We start from the raw sequence: 21,612 nt of genomic DNA, 5'->3' as shown, positions 1-21,612 counted from the left end.
CATTATAAAGGGGACCATTAAAACAAGGGTTCACTGTAATACTGTTTACTCTGTGAGCAAGGAATTTCATTGTACCAAAACTAAAGTGAATCTGAGAAGCTGCCCTACAATCTTGGTCTGGGCATTATTTCCAACTGTCTCACACTGACATTCTGAGTCAGTTCCTCCTTCTTGATTTCCTCATCTGCTCAAGCAGATTTTATCAGAATTGTTTAAAGATAAGATGAACCCAATAAGTATGATTATTGCTTAATTACTTCCACTCTTGCCTTGGAGTTAAAAGGTTGTGGATTCAAATTCCATCCCGAGACCAACCAGGATGATTCACCACTTCAGTATGGAAAAGATGGTGTACATCGCAGGTATCCTTTTTCAGATTAGATGTCAAAATTAATCCTAGACTAAACCCAGGGACACACCTAAAGGTTTTCACGAATAGAATGCGGGAGTCAATCTTAATTTTATGATCAATATTTATTCCCCAAACCCAAAAAAGATTATCTGGTAATTATCACACTGCTTACAGTGGGAGCAACCTGCATGCAAATTTTCTGACAAGTTTGTTGGCTGCAAAATAATTGTGATGGCCTGAGGCCATCACTGGTGTTATTTAAATGCAACAGTTGTTTTGGAATGAAAGTTGCAAAATCAGTGTGCAAAACTTAAAATTTAAAGATTAACAGCATACAATCTAAGTAAAACCAGGAAGTTAGCTTATCCATATAAGTAGAAGAGATTGTGGGTTAGAAATTTTGTGTTGAAGAACCTTTGAGAACGTAACTAAATTTTAGAGCAGTGTTCAAAACACAACCAATAAATGTGTGCATAAAACTGAGGCAATGTTTTTCCCTAAGATATTTTCTGAAGGATGAGCTAACTTGATACATCTGTGTGTAAGAAAGAACTGCAGATGCTGGTAAAATCGAAGGTAGACACAAAATGCTGGAGTAACTTAGCGGGTGAGGCAGCATCTGTGGAGAGAAGGAATGGGCGATGTTTCTGATCGAGACCCTTCTTCAGACTAAAGGGTCTCGACCCGAAACGTCGCCCATTCCTTCTCTCCATTGATATATTTGTGGATGTGTGTGCCTACTACCCTTAGTTACCCTTGGATGTGTTTTTTACACGATGGTATTATTTGGAACATTATAGGAAAATAAACTGTTATAATCAGGATACATTCAGTTGTAATAGCATCAAAGAACTAAATTCTTTAACGGCTTATCACCAGGAGTATTTGAGAAGAAAAGGAATTTTATATCAGTTGCATGAGGATATTTTTTATCTGGGAAGCATCATGCTTTTCTAAAGATTCCATATCATCAATAGTAAATTGCAAAGAAGCTAGGAATAGAAATGAGAAAGGAAAAGATAAATATCTGCAGTAAGGTGACACCCGAGATTATCCTTTGATGCTCTTCTCAGTTTCGGCCACCAGCTGCTGTCGTTTTAAACCACATCCACCAACTAATTCTAAATTCCTTGCTATGAGAAGCTTGTTTAAAATCAGAAATCCTCGAGTACTTTTTCCAGACTAAATTTGTTCATGACCACTGAGCTGAAGAATTACGTAATGATGGCCGGTAACATAATTCACACTTTTGTGATTTGAGCATATCAGGCAGATTCTACTCATTAATGACGTTTCTGACTTTCATATTGCTGCTTGTGTTTCATTGCCAGCGTCAATTCCTTCAGTTAATTATATTTTTTAAAAGCATTTCGTGTGCTTAACAGCATTTAGTATGCTAACATCCTGCTCGTAAATAGCACCACCTGAATGAGTTTGACATAAAGATATCAATATTCAGAAACTGGCGCCACTGTGAATGTTAAGTTAAAACCAAACGGCCTTGAATAAATCATTAATAAAATTGAGAGCATCTGTTCATTTATAGTTTAATTAATTTCTTACGTTTTCTTTATCTTTTGGTTGATGGAAAAAAACCTAAATGGTACAGTTGAAATTATAGCTCTGTACTTCACTATGCACAACCATTACACTGACCTTCAAATCAAAAGCCTGCAAATATTGATGAAGGTCTGCATGGTATGAATCCTTGTTCAATAGGTCAGAATTCATTAGCTAAATCTGAAAATGTAATAATCCTGTATTTTCTGTATAGTTCATTTTATATAGCTGTCATGTAGCTTATTTTTGTTCATAATTTCAGTTCAAGGAATAAACATCTGAGATCTAAATTATGATTTTATTTTTAATCGATTAGCAGCATTGTTATCATACCTAAAAAGAATCACATTCGACAATTTAAAAATCTGTTCTTACTAAAAACTGTTAACATTTCCAGTCTTATAACAATAAAAAAACAGCAATTGTCTAGTCAATTGAAATTCTTCATCTTGGTACCCTATGTTTCTAGGGAAGTCATCAATCCTCGCATTGTCCAAATAAATATTCCAAATAATAACTGAAAGTGGTAATGTAATCTTTACAAGAAAAAGTTGTATATAGCACATCCAAAGAATTAAGTACTTGAAATACTTTAAACATGGAGTGTAGATGTCACTCCTTCAAACTTCACTCCTCAATAATCTAATAGGCATCAAATCTCAAAAGGGATCAAATGCTGTAAATGAAGAGAATAATTGCTTCCAATAACTATTTATCTATGTCAATTAATCATCTGTCAGATTAACCAAATGTTAACTATTTAAAAGTATTAAAATACCAATGAATTATCAAAGAATTCAAATAAAATAAATATTTTATTTTGTCTTCAAAGCTATCTTTCAGAAAATCACTCCCCGTTAGTCACTTTCACATATTTAAATCCAGATTTACTCATACACCTGTAAATCCAGGATATGATAAAGTGACACAAAATGCTCAACGGTTAAGGCAGCATCTCTGGAGAAAAGGAATAGGTGACATTTCGGGTGCACCCTTCATCAGACACTGGATAAGTGACAGATCTGCTGGTGGAACTACCAATGCAGTTCGACAGCAGGACACTAACTTCCTGGAATTCTCAGCAGTACTCTGACAAGTCCATTTTGCAATCCTACACTACTCAAGTATTGTATAGGCTGGCCCATTTATTTCAGTGCAGGTTCCAAGCCTGGTTAGGAAGGAAAAGGTAAGATCTGTTATTAACCTTCTTTGTTAATTTGCATTATTTTCATGATTCTAATTGTTTCTAAATTTTCATGTGATCTTATTTTTAGTTTGAATTATTTCTTAAATAATTTACTGTGATCTTAATATTTTTTAAATGTTTTAATATATCAAAAATATTTTAGGTGCCCCAGTGGTTTTTAGGAAAGCCAAAATGATTTTATAGAATGTCAGGGTAACCCAAGGATTAGGCCTAACAATTGTTTTGTCTGAAGCCCACTTGGTGCTGTGTTATCACTGCCCTCCACCAGATACCTCAAGATCAGGTGGATCAGCATTTTGTATCCCGGCAGGCTTTGGCTAATTCTCTGCTGATCAAGTTCTGAACAGGAGTAGGAGGGCTAAAATAAAGCCCTGTCCCTTAATGTGGACTAATATATGTGGGACACAGTTGCTGAAAAGGTAATTCCTGGTAGATAGTACAAAACACATTGTTGAATCAGTACATGGCACTCAAACTGTTCTATTGAAATCACTGAATGAGGGAGATTAATGTTGAGGGAGCTATAGTCTTAAAAGCACACGTTTGTGATAGTGGGCAAATTACATTCACTGGAGCACACTTCCAGGTTGCACATGCAAATCCAAAAATTAGGATATAATAACTTAATCAATTTAAAATCACATATAATGTACATTGGGTAATATCGTATGTGAAGCAACATTTATCTTTCCTTCATAAATGACCACGACATTACTGTCTTTCTGGCAACATAAATATAACCATATAACAATTACAGCACGGAAACAGGCCATCTCGGCCCTACAAGTCCGTACCGAATAATTTTTTTTCCCCTTAGTCCCACCTGCCTGCACTCATACCATAACCCTCCATTCCCTTCTCATCCATATGCCTATCCAATTTATTTTTAAATGATACCAATGAACCTGCCTCCACCACTTCCACTGGAAGCTCATTCCACACCGCTACCACTCTCTGAGTAAAGAAGTTCCCCCTCATATTACCCCTAAACTTCTGTCCCTTAATTCTGAAGTCATGTCCTCTTGTTTGAATCTTCCCTATTCTCAAAGGGAAAAGCTTGTCCACATCAACTCTGTCTATCCCTCTCATCATTTTAAAGACCTCTATCAGGTCCCCCCTTAACCTTCTGCGCTCCAGAGAATAAAGACCTAACTTATTCAACCTATCTCTGTAACTTAGTTGTTGAAACCCAGGCAACATTCTAGTAAATCTCCTCTGTACTCTCTCTATTTTGTTGACATCCTTCCTATAATTGTACACCATACTCCAGATTTGGTCTCACCAATGCCTTGTACAATTTTAACATTACATCCCAGCTTCTATACTCAATGCTCTGATTTATAAAGGCTAGCATACCAAAAACTTTCTTTACCACCCTATCTATATGAGATTCCACCTTCAAGGAACTATGCACGGTTATACCCAGATCCCTCTGTTCAACTGTATTCTTCAATTCCCTACCATTTACCATGTACGTCCTATTTTGATTTGTCCTGCCAAGGTGTAGCACCTGACATTTATCAGCATTAAAACTCCATCTGCCATCTTTCAGCCCATTTTTCCAAATGGCCTAAATCACTCTGTAGACTTTGGAAATCCTCTTCATTATCCACAACACCCCCTATCTTGGTATCATCTGCATACTTACTAATCCAATTTACCACACCTTCATCCAGATCATGTATGTACATGACAAACAACAAAGGACCCAACACAGATCCCTGAGGCACCCCACTAGTCACCTGCCTCCAACCCGATAAACAGCCATCCACCATTACCCTCTGGCTTCTCCCATTCAGCCACTGTTGAATCCATCTTTCTATTCCTGCATTTATACCCAACAGTTTAACCTTCTTAACCAACCTTCCATGAGGAACCTTGTCAAAGACCTTACTAAAGTCCATATAGACACCATCCACTGCTTTACCCTCGTCAATTTCCCTAGTAACCTCTTCAAAAAATTCAAGAAGATTAGTCAAACATGACCTTCCAGGCACAAATCCATGTTGACTGTTTCTAATCAGACCCTGTTTATCTAGATGCTTATATATATTATCTCTAAGTATCTTTTCCATTAATTTGCCCACCACTGAAGTCAAACTAACAGGTCTATAATTGCTAGGTTTACTCTTAGAACCCTTTTTAAACAATGGAACAACATGCGCAGTACGCCAATCCTCGGGGACTATTCCCGTTTCTAATGACATTTGAAATATTTCTGTCATAGCCCCGGCTATTTCTATACTAACTTCCCTCAATGTCCTAGGGAATATCCTGTCAGGACCTGGAGACTTGTCCACTTTTATATTTTTCAAAAGTGTCAGTACTTCTTTTACTTTGAACCTCATAGTATCCATAGCTACTCTACTAGTTTCCCTTACCTCACATAATTCAATATCCTTCTCCTTGGTGAATACTGAAGAAAAAAAATTGTTCAATATCTCCCCCATCTCTTTTGGCTCTGCAGATAGCTGTCCACTCTATCTCTCCAGTGGACCAATTTTATCCCTCGTTATCCTTTTGCTATTAATATAGCTGTAGAAACCCTTTGGATTTACTTTCACCTTACTTGCCAAAGCAACCTCATATCTTCTTTTAGCTTTTCTAATTTCTGTCTTAAGATTCTTTTTACATTCCTTATACTCCTCAAGCACCTCATTTACTTCATGCTGCCTATAATTATTGTAGATCTCCCTCTTTTTCCAAACAAGATGTCCAATTTCCCTTGAAAACAAGGGCTCTTTCCAATTTTTACTGTTTCCTTTCAACCGAACAGGAACATAAAGATTCTGTACTCTTAAAATTTCCCCTTTAAATGTCCTCCATTTCTCTTCTACATCTTTCCCATAAAACAAAATGTCCCAGTTCACTCCTTTTAAATCATCTCGCATCGCATCAAAGTTAGCCTTTCTCCAATCAAAAATCTCAACCCTAGGTCCAGTTCTGACCCTCTCCATAATTATATTGAAACTAATGGTATTCTGATCACTGGACCCGAAGTGCTCCCCAACGCATACCTCCGCCACCTGTCCCGTCTCATTTCCTAACAGGAGGTCCAGCACTGCCCCACCTCTAGTAGGTACCTCTATGTATTGCTGCAAAAAACTATCCTGCACACATTTTACAAACTCCAACCCATCCAGCCCATTTACAGAATGTGTTTCCCAATCTATGTGTGGAAAGTTGAAATCTCCCACAATCACTACCTTGTGCTTACTACTAATATCTGCTATCTCCTTACATATTTGCTCTTCCAATTCTCGTTCCCCGTTTGGCGGTCTATAATACACCCCTATAAGAGTTGCTACACCTTTCCCACTTCTCAATTCCACCCAAATAGCCTCCCTAGATGAGCCCTCCAATCTATCCTGCCAAAGCACTGCTGTAATATCTTCCCTGACTAGCAATGCAACACCTCCACCTCTTGCCCCTCCAATTCTATCACACCTGAAGCAGCGAAATCCTGGAATATTTAGTTTCCAATCACAGCCCTCCTGCAACCACGTTTCACTGATCGCCACAACATCATACTTCCAGGTGTCTATCCAGACTCTAAGCTCATCCACCTTTCTTACAATGCTCCTAGCATTAAAATATGCACATTTAAGAAACCCCCCGTCTCTTATTCTCTGTTTATTTCCTTTTTTTTCTTTCTCCTCTTGTGTCCGAGTGCTTCCCATTTCTGCTTCCTGCCTCCCATTCTGTCTACTACCTGTCGCTATTTGAGTCCCTCGCCCCAACCATTCTAGTTTAAAGTCTCCCCAGCTGCCTTTGCAAATTTCCCCGCAAGGATATTGGTCCCCCTCGGGTTCAAGTTCAACCCATCCTTTCTGTACAGGTCCCACCGTCCCCAAAAGAAATCCCAATGATCCAGGAACTTGAATCCCTGCCCTCTGCACCAGTCTTTCAGCCACGCATTTATCCTCCACCTCGCTCCATTCCTACTCTCACTGTCGCGTGGCACAGGCAGTAATCCTGAGATTGTTACCTTTTTGGTCCTTTTTCTTAACTCTCCTCCCAACTCCCTAAATCCTCCCTTCAGGACCTCTTCCCTTTTTTTACCTATGTCATTGGTACCTATATGTACCACGACCTCAGGCTCCTCTCCCTCTGATTTAAGGATATCTTGGATGCGTTGAGACACATCCGAGACCTTGGCACCAGGGAGGCAGACCACCATCCTGGTCTCCCGACTGCGTCCACAGAATCGCCTATCCGACCCCCGAATAATAGAGTCCCCAATAAATAAATTTAAATTATTTACACATAATTAAAACCCTCATTTTGTTATCTTCTGGTTAGCGTTGTTTTTACATTTGCACTACGATTCTTCGCCACCTTACTCACAGTTGTCCTGTGCTGCAAATGCATCAGGTTTTGTTCTGATCAGTGGTATATTTTAAAAGTGGGGGAGGAGAGGGGGGAGATAGAAGGAGAGGAGGGGGTAGGGAGGGGAGAGGAGTTCTGGAGGGAGGGAGGGAGGGAGGGAGGGATTGAGGGTAGGGGAAAGGAGAGGAAGGGAGACGTGAGGAGGGAGAGTGGGGGGAGAGGAGGGGGGGAGTGGGGAATAGAGGGAGAGGAGGGCAGTGAGGAGGAATAGTGGGGGAGGGGGGGGTTAGGGGGAGGTGGGGAATAGAGGGATAGGAGGGTGGTAGGGAGGGGAGAGGAGTTATGGAGGGAGGGATGGAGTGACAGGGTAGGGGAAAGGAGAGGGAGGGAGAGGTGAGGGAGGGATTGGGGGAGGAGAGTGGAAAGAAGAGGGAGGGTGACGCGGAGGGGGGTGGAGTACTGGGGGATGAGGGGAAATGAGCCACGCCCGCACAGTTGGGGGCTACGGGTGAGTGGTGGAATATTGCGTTGGGGAAACGGATTGCGTTGGGGGACCTGGCCTCCTGTGTAACAGGAAGCCAACGGGTCCCACTTAACCTAGTGTTTAATAAAATCCCTATTAAGTATTGCTTTAATAATAACCCTGACGCATCCCCCTAAAATTAATTTTCTGTGTGCCATTGCCCAATCTAGTACTATCTAGCCTACAAGCTATTGGGTTAGTGACTCAACACTTGTGAACACCTTTATATTTTGACTTTAAAATACAGCAGAATTTTAAGGATTTACATATACAGAATCACCGCCAGGCCCCAGGTAGTCAAGATGGGAGGGAATACATCGAAGTCCCTCACCCTGAGCACAGGATCGCCCCAGGGTTGCGTCCTCAGCCCCCTATTGTACTCCCTGTACACACATGACTGTGTGGCTAGGTTCAGCTCAAATTCAATAATTAAGTTTGCTGATGACACTGTGGTGGTGGGCCTGATCTCAGACAATGATGAGAGGGCCTACCGGGAGGAGGTGGCTGATCTAGCACTCTGGTGCCAGGAGAACAGCCTCCTCTTGAACATCAAAAAAACGAAGGAGCTGATCATGGACTTTAGGAGGGCACATCATCCGAGGACGTACACTCCATTGAGTATAAATGGGGATCCTGTGGATAGGGTGAACTGTTTTAAATATCTGGGAGTCCACATCTCTGAGGATATGACATGGTCATCACACGCCTCAGCACTGGTGAGTAAGGCAAGGCAGCGCCTTTACCACCTCAGGCAATTGAGGAAATTCAGAGTGTCTCCGAGGATCCTCCAGTGCTTCTACGCAGCGGCGGTGGAAAGCATCTTGTCCGGGAACATTACCATCTGGTTCGGGAATTGCTCTGCCAAGGACAAGAAGGCTCTGCAGAGAGTAGTGCGTTCGGCCGAACGCACTATGGGAACTTCACTCGCCCCCCTGCAGGAACTATACAACAGGAGGTGCAACTCCAGAGCAAACAAAATCATGAGAGACCTCTTCCACCCCTGCAACAGACTGTTCCAGCCGCTACGGTCAGGCAAACGCCTCCGTTGCCATGCAGTGAGAACGGAGAGGTTGAGAAGGAGTTTCTTCCCAGAGGCAATTCGGACTGTAAACGCCTTTCTCACCAGGGACTAACTGTACAGAACGTTTTTTCCTTCTATTATTAATTATGTAAAATAATATGTGTGTTATGATTGTGTTTATAATTTGTTTGGTTGTTTTGTTGTTCCGCGAGCATTGCCACTTTCATTTCACTGCACATCTCGTATGTGTATGTGACAAATAAACTTGACTTGACTTGACTTGACTTGAGATAGAGCTTTTTCATATGCAGTGTTAAGCTCCTCTTCCTCGTCCAACTGAGAAAACCCCATTTCTTCGGTACCTGAAAATACATTTCTGAGCTTCTCATTGAGATAATTTCTTTTTGTTTGTGGTCAGATTCCTAACACACGTTCTTGTCCGAAACCGCGGTATAATATTTAACATTTAAAATAGCCTGACCCAATGAAGCCTCGGTGGAGTTGTGTTCCCAGCCCAAATAACAATGGATTCTTTTATTTTTCTATGACAATGCGCCATAATTCACCAAATGAAATGAGAAAAATAAGTCAATACATGCAAGCTTCATACCTTCTGTTGAAGTGTCGTTTTTTTGTCAAGTAGCTTAGCCTCTAGAGATGTATTGATCTACCACTTAATGTTTTACCAAATGTTCAGCTTAGAACTCATGGTCATTTCCCAGTGGGACAAAACATGCTAATTAAAGCTGGAGTCTAAACCTCACAATATAATCAAATGACAGACACATTATTATTGCACAAATCAATCAACCAGTCCTAAATTGTTTGAAAAGGTCACCTCAATTTTTCACAATAATATGCAACACTCATGATATTCTTACATCTGTAGTCCTTTTCTTTAGGATATGAAAGATCATGTACCACATAATATAGTTGTATAATGGAAGATGACGAGCAGCAGACAAAGAAAGGAAGAACTTTTTATTCTAAACTATGTTTATTTGAAACTTTTCTTCCCAACCTAACCACTCAGACTGAGAATGTGGCCAGTGGCTGAATGAAACATGGAAGGTTCCAATATCCCCATACTATTTTCTCGCTCCCTTACAACTCAATCTCATTTGATTTAGAAACTGCAGATGGTATAAGCATGGAGGTTTTAATTTCCTCTTCTCCCCACACCACAATTGTTGAGACAATGGACCACTTTCAGTTTAAGACAGTATATGCTTAAACAAGTGAAGGACAGTGGTACAGAGCTACAGCCTCAGAACTCCCAGTGGGACAAAACATGCTAATCTGGGGCCAGTTTTGGTGAAGGATGTTGTTTTTGTGTTGCTTTTCCAATGTGTTTCTGTCATTTGTTCTGGTTTCCTTCCACATTCCAAAATGTATGATTGCTTGATTAACTAGCCACTAAGCTTACCCTAATAGAGTCATACAGTGTGGAAGCAGGCCATTCAGCCTAACTTGCCCACACCAACCAACATGCCCCATCTACACTAGTCCCACGCCTGCAATTGACCCTAATCCCTCTAAACCTGTCCTATCATGTACCTGTCTAATTGCCTCTTAAATGTCACGATAGTCTTTTCCTCCTTCGGCAGCTCGTTCCATACACCCATCACCCTTTGTGTGAAAAAGTTACCCCTCTGATTTTTATAAAATATTTCCCCCTTGACCTTAAACCTATGCGCTCTGGTTCATAATTCCTGACTCTGGCAAGACACTGTGCGTCTACCCAATCTATTCCTTGTGATTTTATACAGCTCTCTAAGATCACCCCTCATCCTCGTATACTCCAGGAAATAGTCCAGCCTACTCAACCTCTCCCTATAGCTCAGACCCTCGAGTCCTGGCAACATCCTTGTAAATTTTCTCTGCACCCTTTCGAACTTGACGACATCTTTCTATAACATGGTGCCCAAAAGTGAACACAATTCCCTAAATGCTGCATTACCAATGTTGTATATAACTACAACATGACCTACCAGCTTACTGACTGATGGCCAATGTGTTACAAGCCTTTTTGACCTTCCCCCATCTACCTGAAACACCACGTTCAAGGAATTATGTAGCTGTCCTCCTAGATACCTCTGCTCCACAATGCTTCCCACAGCCCTACCATTCACTGTGTAGGTCCTGCCCATGTTAGACTCTCCAAAAGGCAGCCCCTCACATTTCTCTGTGTAATGTGTAAATGAGTATTAGAGTTTGCAGAGGGATGGGCTACGGTGTGATGAATTGATGGGAATGAGTGAAAAAAAAAAGGAAAGGTTAGGATTAGTGTAAAACGGTTGGTGAAGGTCAGCACAGACAGTTGTCTCAACAATCTCTCCATGACTATGTAACTACCGTTTGCAAGTCAAGCGCCTTTTGTAGATATGGAAATTGTGTTACATTTCAGGTTATATGTGCTTTTGGGAATACAATGTGGTATGAATATTGTACCAGATACTGCTGTCTGTGAATGAATGCCTTCAGTTAAGGGTGATCTGTTCTCAAGTCTCTCTGGTCTAAAGGATAGTGAACTTAACCAAAGAAACCTACAAATACTTTGATGATCTATCAACGGACCATTTGGGTTTGTTCTCTCCCATACTTTGTAGGGAATGATGGGCGAGGAGTGATAATTAATATGGAATCCATTGTGTTTGTAATTTGCTGCTATACACACAAAATATCTGACCACTCTATCCTTTCTCTATCTCCGTCACAGGGGTTACTCGACTACAACCTATTGAGTACCACAGTTACATCAATATATATCCTCCCACCTGCCTTTTACAAGGATGCCATCCCTTATGGGCCTGTCGCACTTAGGCGATTTTTCCAATGGACTGCCGGCGACTGTCAAGCTGCCGGCAGTCACCTGAAAAACCGGGAACTGGAACGGAGACTGTCAGAGTGGAACACACACACACGCACAAACACATCGCTCCCTTCACCAGCCCGTGTGAATTTTATAGACAGCACTATCCCCGCTTGCCCTGTCTAAAAAATTCACATGGTGCAAAGCCAAGGTGATACAGACACACGCAGCGGTGAACAGGAAGGTTGGCGCTGTAAAAATACGGCTAAAGCACAGTGTCCGGTAAGTCCTTTAAAAGGGGTGAGGGGAGAAGGGGGAGAAGGAGTGGAGACAACTTTTAAGAAGCCAGAGATACATGGCTGTGAAGCTCGACGGACATTTAACATTACAGGTCGGTTTTCCTTGGTTCTGAAAACTACTGCTTACGTTTTTTTTCCCAATGAGCCAATGAAATTCACCGGTCAGCACCGCTCCAACCTACGAGAACCTCCGAGAACCTTCGACCTCCTGGCAATCCACTAGGACCTCCTGGTGACCCACCTACGGCTCGAGAATGCTCGCTATTCTGAATGGCGGTTTCATTCTAGTCGCCACTAATTTTTCAACATGTTGAAAAATTCACGGCGACCATAATGAGGCCGTGACTAGTTCCCAGAACGCGGGAACTCCTCACGACCATGAAGGCGAATCCCCGACAACCACCCGCGAACATGTGGCGACTGCATAGTTTCCTGCAGTCGCCTAAAAAGTCGCCTAAGTGGGACAGGCCCATTATTCTCCATTTTTTCCATCTCTGCTGCATCTGCTCTCAAGATGATGCTTTCGATTTCCAAGAGTGAAAGGCTGTGGAAATTTACATGATGGTTTTCTGAAATTCAAGGAGATTACAGATTTTAAAAATGTCGATCTTTTTTAATTGAAAAACGTCACTATCTGCTTCGATTGCAAAGGAATTTGTTTGGACTGCTTGGCTTGTTTGTCACCAACATAAGATTATGCAACTGATTACTAACTAGCCAATTAATGCAATGACATGACTTTAAAGTAGTTCACTGCAACAACATTTGATCAACAGAATTGTCAAGGTTATTTCTGTACAATCAAGTCTCTCATCAGCAGCTTTGGCTCATTCACATATATCACATCCAAGGTCACCATCTGCAAACAGACAGAATGAGATAGAATGCCCAGAGTGTAATCGTGCAGCAAACAGCCAGAATACTAATGCACCATTTCAGGTGCAGTTGCAATGCTTGCCAGCAATAACATTTAATCATACAATCTGCTACATATAATCTGCTGTATTATTTTATTTTGATGAGAAAGGGAACATGCAATTATGTAAGTTTCACAATCTCAGGCTTTGGCTGAGAATCACAAGAATAATGTAGTCTTGAGTTGATATAATATATGCAAATATGATAGCCAATTTTGCACATCATAATCCCACTACCTGTAATGAAGAAATGATTCTAAAACGTTGTCAGCCATGACATTGGTAAAATTTGCTTTTAAAAAAAAAATGGTACCATGAAATCACAAACTATCAGCTGAAGGACGACTTTGCTTTCTCTGATAAAGTAACATATCCCATATACACATCAATAAGATTGTTAACTACTTTGTTACTTTTGATAAATGGCAATTTTAGTCTCCTTTCAGAGATTGTTAGTAAAAATACATTTGGCTTAACACAACGGGACCATGCCTGGTGAAAATCAGAGTTGCTTTTCTATAAATTCTGCTTTTTAGTTGGTGTGGTAAAGCATTTTGTCATGAGTTGGTGAATTTTGCTGTTACCGTAATTCTGGATATCGGTTAACATACAGTGACTACTTGTTATGCATTGTTGAGCTACAACATTATACACAGTTGCACTTTTTAGTTCAAACACATGATATTTTTATATTTCAATATTTGTAAAATTAGGGAGATACAATTGTTGCAAAGAGCTTAACTAAATCTAAATAAAAGTGAGTTTTTCGATAGCTTGAGGATAAAGGAAGACATACCTGAAAAAGTGTCTTGGATTCACTCACTTAATGGAGAGTATTTCCAATAAACAAAACGTGAAAATCTCTCATACGCCTGTTCAAAAATGTGATGTTTGCATGGAGAGTGTGACAGAAAATGTACGCGGTTGTATAAAGTAGTAGGAAAGCAATGTAATGATTGACAATATTGCCTTTGCAGATACCCAATGATAAATATCCATGAGGGGGGCAAAGTCTTAGCATTATCAATTCCATGAGCTTCTCAAAGAGAATTCCCAACTATTGGGAACATAAATTGAGAGATGGTTACTTCTATAAAAATAATATCATTTTTATATCATTCCTGATATTCATGCATCATTGTCAAACCCAACATTTATTATCAACTGTCATAGTGTAATAGAATCTTACAGCATGGAATGAGGCCCTTTGACCCATGCCAATCAAGATGCCCCATCTACACATCCCATCTGCCCCTGTTTAGCCCGTATTCCTCTCAATCTTCCATAATAGAGCTCTTGTATAATGATATGTTATCAAACAACCTAACATCTATTTCTAGCTAATTAAGACAACAACCTTTTCTCTTCTGACCACAATTCAAACAGAATTGCAGTACATAGCCCACACAGGACATAAATGTTGAGAGAACAATTTCTCTTACGAACACCTCTCCACATATATCTTGGGGAAAAAAATTGGATCATGGAAAATTGCAACTTTGAGGGTTTAACAGGAATGCAACCATCCTGTAAAATGGGGGCACAGTGTATTTTTCCAGTATAATGAGGTGTCTCCTCAGGGTAGTTCAGATCTTGGAAACAGTTTGGGAGGTGGGGATTACTGCTGTCTGCTACATCAAGTTTTGTATCAGGTTTGAGGTTTCGATCTTCAAACATAGTTTTCCTCAGATAGCTGAATGTCTAGTTCTAAAAGATACCTGGATGAACATATGAGATTCCATACCGTGGACCAAGAGCCGAAACCTGGCATTAGCTTTTATGGTCAGCATGCATACAATGAGCTGAATGTGCTCCTGTCCCATGCCATTCAATTAATAGATAAGTTATGCAAATCTATGTGCCTGTGATGCTGTTGCTGCAAGCAAGATCTTAATTGCATCTGTACCTCACTATTCTTGTGCACATAACAATAAACTTGACCTGATTTGACGTGATCTTTTTTTCAGATAACCTAAATAACTCATTTGCCTTAAAAAGTAAAGCAGGTTGAGGCAGCACAGTGATGCAGCAGATAAGTGTGGTTGCCTCACAGGTTGAGTGACTCCAGCTTAATGCATGTTTCTGGTTGTGTCTGTGTAAAGTTTGTATGTTCTGCCTTTGACTGTTTGGAATTCCTCTTGGTGCTCATCTTTCCTCCCACATCCATTAGAGATGCTGATTGGTAGGTTACTAAGTAAATTACCCTTAGTGTAGATTTATGTAGAGAGAATCAGATCCTTTAGAATCTGGTGTAGACAAAAATACTGGAGAAACTCAGCGGGTGAGGCAGCATCTATGGAGCGAATGAAATAGGCAAGGTTTCGTTTAGAGACCCTTCTTCAGACTAATGTGAGGGTAGTGGAGGAGGGGGAGGGGGGTGGAGGCGGGAAGATGAAAGGAAGAGGTGGAGACAGTGGGCTGAGGGAGAGCTGAGAAGGGGAGGAGAAAGTAGGGACTACCTGAAATTAGAGAAGTCAATGTTCAGACCGCTGGGGTGCAAACTGCCCAAGTGAAATATGAGGTGCTGCTCCTCCAATTTACGGTGGTCCTCACTCCGACCATGGAGGAGGCCCAGGACAGAAAGGTTGCATTCAGGTTGGTTAGTGCGAACCGAGCAGAGGTGTTGGGCGAAGTGATCGCCAAGCCTACGCTTGATCTCACCGATGGTGATCTGGTGATCGTTTCGCCCAACACCTCCGCTCAGTTCGCAATAACCAACCTGATCTCCCGGTGGCTCAGCACTTCAACTCCCCCTCCCATTCTGAATCTGACCTTTTTGTCCTAGGCCTCCTCCATGGGCAGAGTGAGTCCCAACAGTTGAGATTTAAAATAATTGATTCCGTTTTTAAAGTTTTATATACACAAAAGTCCCAACCCAAATTGGAGGAACAGCACCTCATAGTTCGCTTGGGTAGTTTACACCCCAACGATATGAACATTGACTTCTCCAATTTCAGGTAGTCCTTCCTTCCCCAGCTCTCCCACAGCATACTGTCTCCGCCTCATCCTTTCCTTTTCTTGCGCCCCCCCCCCCCCCCCCCCGACATTAGTCTGAAGAAGGGTCTCAACCTGAAACGTTGCCTATTCCTTCGCTCCATAGATGTTGCCTCACCCGCTGAGTTTCTCCAGCTTATTTGACCACCTTTAGAAAGTAGTTATTAGTCCACCATCATGGAGTGAAGGAATTCCTTCAATACTGTTACACAGGGAGTTCCTGAATCTTAAATGAAAATTAGGATAATGATCTGAAAGGGAAAATGCATGAAATATGCATGACATCTTTGGTAACAGATAACTATCTTGTCTCAGATGAAATATTGTTATATATATATCTGTAATGATGCAAAATAGAACAACCATTATAAATAGCATAAGGTACCAAGTATTATACCACAAAAAAATATTAGCATGCCCGATATATGCAACTGAAGCTGCAGAATAACGACAATTCAGATGCTCTCTGTGTACCCCTTAAGTATTGAATAGTTAACATCACACTCTGGTACTGCTCTACATTTTCATCTAGTAACAAACTAAGAATCTTAAAGATTCATGATATTTATAACAATAAAAATGTAGGTATTTTGCACAAAATCAGATCATTGTGATTAAAGTGAAAATTTTCACCAGCATTTATTTTTTAAAAGACCTGATAAGATAATTTTGATGTAAAGTTGAGTTTGCCCAACCACAGCAATGCATTGAGAGAGTGTGGTAACTTTATCCCAGGCTACCCATATTTTCTCTTTTATCTGCCCATAACAAGATATCCATTAACGTAAACAACTTTTATGGATTTCACTGTAAAGACCCAATTCAAACAGTGGCTTTAGATGTAGCAATTAGTTATCAACGATTTGTGTCCATTGTTTATGGATGTCAATGAAAAATGAATCACAAAGGATGAAAATGTATCTTTCTGATAAATTATCATGGTGTGGGACTCTGCTAGTGGAACATTACGTTCTATGAGCTACACTGTTTGAGGATGCTTCAAGTTGATAACAACAGCAATATTTGAAATGGTGAAAAAACACAAGAGAAGATTGTGTGTTATTTTGTGTGTTCTTGCCATCATATTATGGGCAACTAAAAAAGGCAATGTAGGCAGCCAGGGATAAAGTTGCCACCCTCTCTCAATGAAAATCTAGAAACAAAAAAAGAGTAAAAATTGACTTTTGTGTATATAAAACTTTAAAAACGGAATCAATTATTTTAAATCTCAACTGTTTGACTTACATACAGCAATGTTTCAATTTATGTCAGGTTTTTGGTGCTTCTAATGTTTAGAAAAGTACATTGAGTACAATGATGCTGATTCTAATTGAAACAATTTAAAAAATATTTTCTGACATTGCTTTCCTGCCACATCAACCACCTCAGAACCCGAAAAAACTAGAGTGGTAGTGTGACGTTCTTGTCTCAAGAAACTACTTAAGAAAAAAAAGTTACTGCAATGCACCCAAGCTCAAAACTATGGTTACCAGCTCTAGAATTATGTTTCGACGGGTGGCGCCACGAGCTGGCAGCCTCGCCAGCAGCTGTTCGTCCATTCCATTTTTTTGTTTGTTTTTAGAATGTCTAAAATCGTTTTTGTGTTTAAGTGTGTTTTTAGTGTGTTTTGGGGGGGGGGGGGGGGGGGGGGGGGGGGGGGGGGGGGGGGGGAATTGGGGGAAACTGTTTTTTTTAGTTACTTACCTCGGTGGAATGCGACTTTTCCTCTAGTTGCATTTCGCCCTCCCTCGCGGCCTAACAACTTGGATTGGAGCGGCCTTTCCCGGAGTCTGGCCCAGAGCTTCAGCAGCGGGCGCAGCACGGACTTTCCATCGCGGAGCCGGGCGATCCCTTGCCGGGGGTCGCCATACGAAGTGCTCCGATCGCTGGCCCGCGGACTACGACATCCTGAAGCCGCGGTCTGTGGAGCTTCTAGCCGTGGGCGCGGCGTGGACTTTCCATCGCGGAGTGGGTGAGCCCTTTCCGGGGGTCGCCAGAAGAAGTGCTCCGACCGCCGGCCTATAACATTTTGAAGCCCCGGTCTTCGGTATGAAGCAGTCGATTTGGGTCCTCCAAGCCGGAGTTTCGAGCATCCCGATGAGAGGGCCTGTACATCGGGCCATCCGTAGCGGCGACTGCGGAGGGTTCATGGCCCTGACCACGGATGAACATAGGAGGACTGACAAAGTTATTGCTTTCCACCACAGTGAAGAATGTTGATTCCACTGTGGTGGATGTTCATGTTATATTCTATTGTTTCTATGGCTGCATGGTAAATTAAATTTCACTGTACTTTAATTGGTGCATGTGGCAATAAATGTGGACGAACTTGAATTATTGAGCATATTTGTTGTCATTCTCAGCATAATTTTCACCAGCTTTGTTAAAGCGGTAGTTATATTCATTGCTCCTTTTCATTAATATATTGCTTTTTCATCTTGCAGCTATTTTGTATAAATAACCTATGTTTTACTCACCGATAAATAATAGTAATGCTGGATTTAATGTGCCCTTCGACCGAATTATAATCTTTATAATACCGGGGATCAAGCTGAAAGATAAACAGATCATGTGCAATTTAAAATTGCTGAAAGAGTGGGAACTGAGTCTTTATCAATTTTGTGTTTATTATGAGATTATCATTAAATATTTATTTAGTATAGCTTGAATAATACTTTCAAATTTATATGCCAAGATGTGTATTGTAGCTCCAGAGCTTCACAGTGGCATCACCAACTATTACTGTTCCATTGCCATGCTTGCTCTGACTCCAACCTGAAAATAATGCATTGCTACAAGACAAAAGTAACTTTCATAATCAGGGATGAACATTCGCATAAATAAGAAAGTAACTGAGACTGCTCTGTTTCCCATTCACCTTAAAAACATTTATAAGCAATTTGGTATGCTATTCTGGTGTAATATTTTAGATAAGCATTTGGCTAATTCCTAAATCTCAGTGTAAATGGTTAATGAATCAATTGTCTCAAAATTCACACAATTTCTTGTGTTGTTCAAAGATCTGTACAATAATGTTTCTCAAATTGAAGTGGAGGATTACTTTTGTGAAAGTAATCATCTGCCTAATATCTGGAATCAGATTGAAGTAGCTTTAGGTTTTATAATGCTACCTGTCCAGAATAACTATGGGACTGAATCATAATGGATTTTGCACACTGTGTGTACCAAAGCTACCTTGGTACCTATGCACAATCAGCTCACCAGTTACATGGTTTCAAGTTATGTTGATTCATGTTTCATACTTTAAGTAATGTTACCAATATTTCACCTTTTGTGATAAGTTTTAAATGTATGCAATATACTGTCACCTTACTTAGTATTCAGCATGAGTACCTTGGAACAGAAATGCCAATAAAACCCTGCCTTTTTATCTGCTGTGCCAGAACCCTGGCACAAACCCCTGCTTTCTGTTGGCATTCCAGCAGCAAAGGTTGCAGCACGTAAACACGGTGGTAAAGAAATGCTTATCGTATGCTTGTCTTCATTGAACACAAGAGTCAAGAATTCATGATGCAGCTCTATAGGACTTTGGTTAGGCTGCATTTGGAGTATGGCACGCAGATCTGGTTGCCCCATTACAGGAAAGTTGTGGAAGGTTACAGGGCCTGTGCCAGTTAGGCAATTTTTTCGGTGACTGCCGGCGACAATCACAGTCGTAGCTGGTCGCCGAAAAAACGGCGACTGGACCCTCCCCTACGACAATATCTACGGCAACCTACCACCTAGTCGAGATCAAGCTATGACAACCGGCAACCCAATTCTTCGCGACTTAGGACTTCCACTTACGACAACATATACGACAACCAACAACCACCCAGGCAACAACCTACAACAACCGAAGTCAACCTACATCCACCCGCGACAAGCTACGATCCTGTCGGTGACAAGTAAAGACAATTCAGTCGCCGGTACCTGTTGCCGGTTGATGTAGGTTGACATCGGTAGTTGCCAATGGAATTCACCATCGTCATCACCCGGCCACAACCTACGCCACCTGGCGACAACCTGCGTCATCCTGGCAACAACCTACGAATGCACCAACGACAGGAGTAGACAATCTACTTCAAGCCCACAGTCATGGAAAGGTTTTGAACATTTCAAAATCCAGCAGTGACAAGAAAAAAGTTACGACTCTTTAGGCGACTTGAGGAGACAACTCACAACCATACAGGCATCACCCCGCGATAATGTGGCAGTAGCCTAGTCGCCAAAATAATCGCCTAAGTGAGACAAGCCCTTAAGTCAGTGTGCAGAGGAATGTTGACAATTAGAGGATTCAGCCTCATGGAGAGGTTGGATAGACTTGGACTGTTTTCTCTAGAACATCGGAGGTTGAGGAGAGACTTGATAGAAGTATATAAGAGGTATAGATAGGGCAGACAGTCAGAATCCCTGATATGTCCAACACTAGGGGGCACATTTATAAGGTGAGAGAGGAAACGTTTAATGATGATATGCCAGGCACATTTCTTTTACACAAAGAGTGGTGAGGGCCTGGAATGCATAGGAGGCAGATATGATAGTGGTGTTTAAGAGGCATTTAGATAGGCACAGGGAAGTGCAGGGAATAGAGGAATACTGGACTAAGTGGGACCCATTGGGTCCCTGTCACATGGGAGGCCTGGTCCCCCAAAACGCAACCCATTCCCCAATGCAATATTCCATCACTCACCCGTTCCCCCACTTTTTGCAAGCATTTTAGAACCAATAGACACTTTTTGCAAGCATTTTAGAACCAATAGATACACTTTTTGCAAGCATTTTAGAACCAATAGACACTTTTTGCAAGCATTTTAGAACCAATAGAGATACTTTTTGCAAGCATTAGAACCAATAGAGACACTTTTTGTAAACATTTTAGAACCAATAGAGCCACTTTTTGCAAGCATTTTAGAACCAATAGACACTTATTTCAACCATTTTAGAACCAATAGAGACACATTTTGCAAGCATTTTAGAACCAATAGACACTTTTTGCAAGCATTTTAGAACCATATTAAGGGCACTCACAGTTGAGTAGACACGTGTTCAGCGTTATTCACAGCGACGTGACCCTCTGGCTTCCACCATCTTGCAGAGACTGAGTGAGGCACACCACTTCCGGGTTTTATAGTCCCTCCCCCTCCCACCAGCAGGGGCAGCAGAGAGAATGGCAATTTAAAAAAAAAACATTAATATCTCTCTGATTTTTCATCGATGGGAAAAATCCTCCGGTCCCGGAAGGCGGAGGGGGGCTCTGAGCGGTGGCCAAAAATGACGGCTGTAGGTGGCGGCATTCTCTCGGAAATCACACCACAGCGAGCCAAAAGCGGTCAAGATCAGACTTTTCGTAATATAGATAGATAGATGGATCATGTGCAGGCAGATGACATCAATTTGACTGGCATCATGTTCTGCACAAACATTGTGGGCTGAATGGCCTGTTCTTGTGCTGTACTGTTCTACATTTTATCTTCCTGAAGCAATCCTTTTTGCAACTTCACAGCAAATGAAGAGCCCCGTGGAATTTAGCAAGGCCTAGACAGCATTCAGACATGGGTTGACAAGTGGCACAGAAGTACCAGTCAAATATGTTTT

At 41.2% G+C, this 21,612-nt stretch overlaps 1 protein-coding gene across 1 annotated transcript in view; it reads right to left on the bottom strand.

Moving 5' to 3' along the window:
* Nucleotides 1-21,612, bottom strand: part of LOC129703961 ((E2-independent) E3 ubiquitin-conjugating enzyme FATS-like) — a 280,942-nt gene that overhangs the window by 246,705 nt on the left and 12,625 nt on the right. Inside the window, exon 2 of the mRNA XM_055646707.1 lies at nt 18,492-18,565. The gene's annotated coding sequence lies outside the window, so the exon portion shown is untranslated. The remainder of the gene's footprint in view (nt 1-18,491; nt 18,566-21,612) is intronic.

This window comes from Leucoraja erinacea, chromosome 15 (genome assembly GCF_028641065.1).
Source record: "Leucoraja erinacea ecotype New England chromosome 15, Leri_hhj_1, whole genome shotgun sequence".
NCBI lineage: Eukaryota > Metazoa > Chordata > Chondrichthyes > Rajiformes > Rajidae > Leucoraja > Leucoraja erinaceus.
Note: the sequence above shows the minus strand (reverse complement) of the source record. Positions and strands in the feature narration are given on the sequence as shown.